Here is a 6,461-nt window from a genome sequence, read left to right on the forward strand (position 1 = left end):
GCCTGACTGGCGGCCCGCCGTGACTCTGCAGCCTGCTTCCTGCCTGTATTCTGATCACACGGGTGTTTGGGGATTTTGTGAACAACTGACCGTGTGAGGGGGGGGGGTTACTGCTGACAGTACATTTTGCAACCAGATGTAATTCTGGACCTCAATCCAAGGTCGGGTGACTCTGCAGAAGCATCAAACTCCAGCCAGTATAGAAACCCTGTTTTCCACCGTTCCCCTTGTATGTAACTTACTCGTTTATTAATGTATTTGTTTTCTTGTTTTAGTTGTGCTGCAGTGCACTGCAGACTCCCCGTATATTTAGCTGCCACTACTTTGGAGTTGGAACAACAGATATGATGCAGGGATCGAGCAGAAGTTGTAGCGCACTGTGTGCATTGATCAAAGGAGTGTAGCAATGTATTGTAATGATTCAATAAGGGGGTTCAATCTGTCTGATTATCAAATAGTTGAACAGAAGGGACGGATTTTCGAAGGGAAGCTGTTCCATTCGCTGGGTTTAATGGTCTGTAAACTAGCCCTGATCTGTGCAGTAGCAGTGTTATAGGATTAACGGACTTTGTGAATAGGCAGCCAGGTAATGAGTGAGGGAGTAGGCAGAGAATAAACCTTGCATGCCTTCAATGCTGCTAAGCTGGTTAAAAATAGAGGCAGAAGAGAGGGATTTGGAGAATCGGCGTGGACAGAAACGATGGGGGATGGACGAAACCGCTGAATTGACTCCAAGCAAAGTGAGGAAGGATTTACCAGGTGACCTTGACAGTAGAACAATGTGTGCATGTGTGGCCATGCACATCCACGTTTAACCTGAGTGCTCTTTGAGCCAACAGGGACCTGATGGGCAAACTCTGGCCCGGCTCATCATGTGCATGACGATGATGAGCATGTTGGGCTGCATGCTGTTGGCTTGGTTGGTAAGTAGAGACACCCAGACACCCAGCCTGACATGGCTGAGGACACCTCTTATGACCTTGAATGTCTATTTTAAAGGCTGGATAGAGATCAAAGCTGACGGTTAGTAAAAAGTAAGATTAGAAATTTGTGTGTTTTAAATTGTATTCATATTTCATAACCCCCCCCCCCCCCAGGCAGGAAAGACAAACTGTGTGAGAGAGGAGCGGGGGGGAGCCAGAGACGCTGGCACCGCGGTGAGTGACACTGTCAAGACGCCCTCACGATATGGAAGGCATGCAAGTCTGGAGGGGAGCGGAAAGAGAGAGGAGCTGATAGAGCGGTGGGGGGGCTGATAAGGGGCACAGGCTGTGGAGGAGGAAGGGAGAGGGGGATAGCGACAGAGAGAGGGAGAGGCTTTTGGGATTAAAGAGGAGATGATGGTGGAGGGCAGACAAGGCCAACGGACAGCTGGGCGAGGCCTGGCTCAGCTCCGGGTGCTTTAAATGTTACCGGTTTTCCGACGTCACTTGTCAGGTCATTGATTAGTTACCTGCTACGTTATGGAAACAGAAATGTAGGAAAGCTCAAGTCGCCTTCTTAACATGAATACGGGTGGTATTGCATTGCATTGCTTGTTGCGTATCTGCCCGTGGCCTCACAGCAGAACTAAACATTCAAACAGAGCACAAAATGATGCATTCTATGACTGAATCACAGCACTTTGGTCTCCACATGCCACCACCGAGGTCAGTTTGGACACATCTTCTCGTTCAATTCTAGGAGAAAGTGTGTGACTGGTACTGTATAGTGAACACATGTTTTGTATTTCTCTACATAGCGAAGTAACTTACTATTTGATATGCTGCATGATTATTATAGCATGACAGTTTTAAATCAAATGTAAATATTTTGGCTGTGATGAAGAGTGCTGTGTTCTCAAGATGATTCCTGTCCTGAAATCAAAATGCTCTTAGTATCCGTAGTAGCTGTTTGCTGCAGCAGTGTGTTTGTTTGACATTTGCAGTTTCCCCTGAGACACCGGGGGATGCTAGCGAGTTTGAAATTGTATTTACTGTTTATTGCTACCAACCTGTTGCATAGCACGGACTCCCTTTAACTGCTTCCACGTGTTCTCATTTGAAGGGTTCAACAGGCTTTTTCTAAATGTCTGCCTTTTCCGTAACTACTCGCTCAGCTACTATCAGCAGAGTGCGGCACAACATCTTCCTGTGTCGAAGTGTGTGAGAGGATGGTGCAATAGACAGAGAGTGAGAGGGAGATGGATGTTACATCACACTTTGATCGCCTCACTCCCCTGCTTATCGGTCCTGTACCTTCTCGTAACACCTCCCAGTTTTCCCTTCACTCTCTTTTCAGTTTCTCTTTATTTGTAATTTCTAAGGCTTGTGTAAAACCAACACTATTCACTTTTAATGAGCACAGCATCACGAGGGTCCCCTTTATCCAGTCATGTTGGGCTGAGTCTCAGCTCTTGTCCATTCAAACAGGAGAGTGTCCTCTCTCCTCCAATCGCATAGATTGCATAGATAGATATGGACCACGTATGTTGTTAGGCAGATAGTCCTAATGGTGTTTGACTGTGCAAGCTAACATGGCAGGAATCATGACCTATTGGTGGGTTAGGGCTACTCAGGTTGATGAGGTTTTGTATATATATATATATATGTGTGTGCGTGTGCGTGTCTGTGTGTGTGTGTTGGGTCTCGGAGCAAGCGTGCATCCACACACAGTTGAAGACCACAAAAGAGGTTTGAAAACATCATTAAAATAGTCATCAGATGACACAAGGGCACAATTGTTTGGGTCTGTTCCTCATTTCTATTGTGAAGCAATATCGTCCACAACAATTTAATACTAACTGTCCTTTGCCACTGCCAGCGTGCCGAATAACCTCAATACCTCAGCATCAGTTAAACATCTGGTCTGAATTTTAATCAGGAACTCAGTACGGGCTGCGTGCATGGATGGAATTGCCGTCATTTTTTTCTTTTCTTTTTTACAGCTTGTTTCACGCTGCAAATACCGATTACTTTCACAATCAATTCATCTGTAGATTTCGTTGAGCCTTGGAAACCTCCAACCTTCCAAATGGTGAGGAATTTTCTTAAAGTAAAAGATTATGTGCATCCAAGACCAACAGATGTTCAGTGTTATAATGAAATAAAATACAAAAGACAGCAAATCCTCTGGCAGCTTTACGACACCAAAATATATTCTCCTTCAGAACTTACCATTATTAATAAAAGAAGATACAATTGTTGGTGATCCAGCTTCAATTGGTGTTCCAGCACTATTTCTGTACATTACAAAACAAATACAAAAAAGATCTCAGGTTTGCTTCTATAGGTTAGTGTCTGTTTATAGTTTAGTCCCACTGTCTTCTATCAGTTCTCTCCCCTTGCTCCTCAAAGCATGACAATAACCTTTGATTTACTGCTTGGACTACGGGGGACACTGCAAGGACGTTCATTAGAATAATAACAGCCTGTGCCATAAATAAACGCCCTCCCACACAAATAGTCTCTGGGCCTGTCATAAACACCTGCTATTCATAGATGTGAGAAAGTTCATTTCAGAGGTTGGGATGCAGGAATGCTTAATAACTGAACCCCCCCCCCCCCCCCCCCACCCATACAGTTCTACATCAAGCAGGTGCAATAAGTCAAAAGGACATTTTAATAGAAGTTGGTTAATCGACCCACTCTAAGAAATGACACATTGAGCAATGCAAATAAGTAGTATATAATGCCAAAGAAGCAGCAAAGTTAGGCAGAGAACTTGCTGATGTAACCGCTCTCTCATTAGTATCCCAGCAGCAGGCTGGAGGCTCCTGGCGGGGATCCAGAGGCATAGTACATTGCAGTGGTCCAGCCTCGCAGCCTTGAATAAATAGTGCTGCTTGTCTGCATCGGGGAGTTATAGCACAGCTTGTTCTTCAGATACACGGGTGTATATAAATATTTGATGCGGATTGCTTACATCACCTTTACCTCCTCCCTTTCCCTTTTCTCACCTTGCCGGTGGAGTCATGGTTGACGTTTGAGGGGTTTACCCGCCCGTTTCACCAAACGGTTTCCTCTTCTCTTACACGCGCCCCCCCGGTGCTCCGAACACCTCACGTGGGTGTGTGCGCGCAGCATTTGTGACCGATGTGACGAGATGTGAGATGGAATGGGGGGGGGGGGGCCGAGGGGGGGGGGGGGGGGGGGGGGGGCCGAGTGGGGAGGGAGTACGGCCCGGGGTTGCCAGGGCAACTTGTCTCGTGACTTGACGCGAGTGACCTTGACAGCTGGCTTTCCTTTTAATATTCCACACCTTGTGTAGCCTTTGAATAACGAGGGGCCCGAGTCACGGTCAATGTCGTATGTACAGTACCTGTCAGAGGCCCGACACGGCTCACACGCCGTCCTACGTGTAAGAGCACGCACGAGCGCACACACAAGGGCACATTGGGTCAGGCAGTGGACGGTGGTTCCACCGGAGAGGGACGGTGAAGACAAAAGCTCCACCCTGCTCCACGTCTGACGCGACTTGCTGCAGCAATGACGACAACGTGCTGAAGTTGCCCAGCTAGCATAGTGTCGGGCTAACACTTCATCAACCTGACTCATTGGGGACACCAACTCTCCAGCAACACACACACACACGCGCTACCTGTCCCAAGGCTAGAGAACACATGCTGATGGTGCATGGACAAATATTCTGACGCACAATATACTATGAGATTAATTTCTATTCTACACACAGACAGACACACACATACATTTATGCCATGTCCACACTGTGTTACTATCTTAAAACGCGTATCTTTTGCCCGGTTGTACTCGGAGCGTTTTAAAAAGGACAGGTTTGGTCAGGACAGGTTACCTTTCAGCATCGACAGGCCTGTCCGCATCATTTGGAAAACAATGACGTAGACACTCCTGCTCGATACTCGATTGGGTCTTTGCGGCCTAACGCCTCTTTCAAATGACCCTTTTCCTTTTTCTGAAGAAAATAGCATTTAACATGATCACACACATCACTGTCCGTGTTGTCCACACTACCAGCTGTTGTTCGCGTAGATTCATTATATTATAATTCCACTACTGCTAATGTGCGAAAGAAAGTATTGAAGAGTAAAACTACGAAATTTATCTTGAGTACAATATTTTAATAATGTGGTGCTGTGACGCTGGACGGAGATTGTGTTGTGACCTTGGTTTAAAGTTATAATACTGTAGTAGTGTGGATGTAGCCTTACCCATTATCCATCATCTTGAACAGAATGGGGCCAAACGCATTGCTACACATCTGGTGGGGCCACATCAGTGCTGCGCCTGCTGCAGACACCACACGTACACATCATTAGGCTATTGATGGATTTATGTAGGTTACGATCAAATGTTGCTAAATTCAGTCTTTAAAAGCCTAACCAATTTCATATCTCGATTCAGTTTCAAAATGAAATGAAAGAATGAACAATTATTTTGGAAACACACACACATTTTATGCCAGAGTTATCAGATAGCCATCTCGGAAAGCAGAACCTTTCACCTTTCTACAAATGAATTTAGAATTTGTTTGTAGAGATAAATGGGCTGGTATTGATTTTGTCATTTAACGCTGAGCAGTACAGAATTATTACATCTATAATTTCCCACGTCACAAAAAATCTTAATCTTCTCATTCTCGACCAATATGTTTTATTCAGCATTTTGGAAATTATGAATCCCCTCTTTCGTTCCTTTCAGCCAAATTCTTATGCAATACGAGTGTCGCATGCGCTGGGTTTAATCTGGATGGGATGACGTCTGCATGTCCATCACACAGCGAGAGAGAAAGAGACAGAGGTGGAATGAGGCAGAACTACAGAGCTGAACTTTAAATCCTCTTAGTGTCCTCAACTACCCCACATTCATCTGTCTGTTATCTGTCTGCAGAAACATATCTAGCTATTTGTCTGTCTTATGTGGTTTACATGTACCTTTTTGTGGTGCTCTTCCCTCTCTACCCTCTCGCCATTATTAGCCCCCCCCCTGCAAGGTCATTCCCAAGGACGCCCTACTCCCAGCATCCTCTGCTTCATTGGCTGATGGGTATTAAAGGGCCAGTTCCCCCGCAGAGCACATGGCTCAACTCCAGTTCTGCTACCACCCTCGTCATTCCCATCACTCCTGGGGCTGCTTACTGTACAAGCTACACACACACACACACACACACACACACCATCAGCTCACATGTGCACGCTGCTACTGGTTTACTGGTAAAGACACACTTGCACAAAAGACAAAATATCTGAAAAAATGAAATTAATACTAATACTACTACTTCCATGCAGGTTGCAGTATTCTGCATGACTGGTCACTTATCAGAGTGAAAAAGATGGTTGCCTGCAAATAGGAACACTTGACCCATGCTTACAGGCCGCCAGCACCGCCTGAACCAAGCAAACCTTTTCCTTTACAATAAGTGAGCGTGACACATGACGCACTCAGCGGATCCTAAATGCACAAAGCGGACTGTATCAGAGCAGATCGGACAGGAATTCAGCGAAA

At 45.7% G+C, this 6,461-nt stretch overlaps 1 long non-coding RNA gene across 1 annotated transcript; it reads left to right on the top strand.

Annotated features, from left to right (window-relative positions):
- The first annotated feature begins 572 nt into the window (after nucleotides 1–572).
- Nucleotides 573–1,158, top strand: LOC144389618 (uncharacterized). The gene is made up of 3 exons (XR_013453752.1): nucleotides 573–759; nucleotides 840–923; nucleotides 1,098–1,158. It is a non-coding gene; the product is annotated as an uncharacterized LOC144389618 (long non-coding RNA).
- The last annotated feature ends 5,303 nt before the right edge of the window (nucleotides 1,159–6,461 follow it).

This window comes from Gasterosteus aculeatus, chromosome 20 (assembly GCF_964276395.1).
Source record: "Gasterosteus aculeatus chromosome 20, fGasAcu3.hap1.1, whole genome shotgun sequence".
Taxonomy (NCBI): domain Eukaryota; kingdom Metazoa; phylum Chordata; class Actinopteri; order Perciformes; family Gasterosteidae; genus Gasterosteus; species Gasterosteus aculeatus.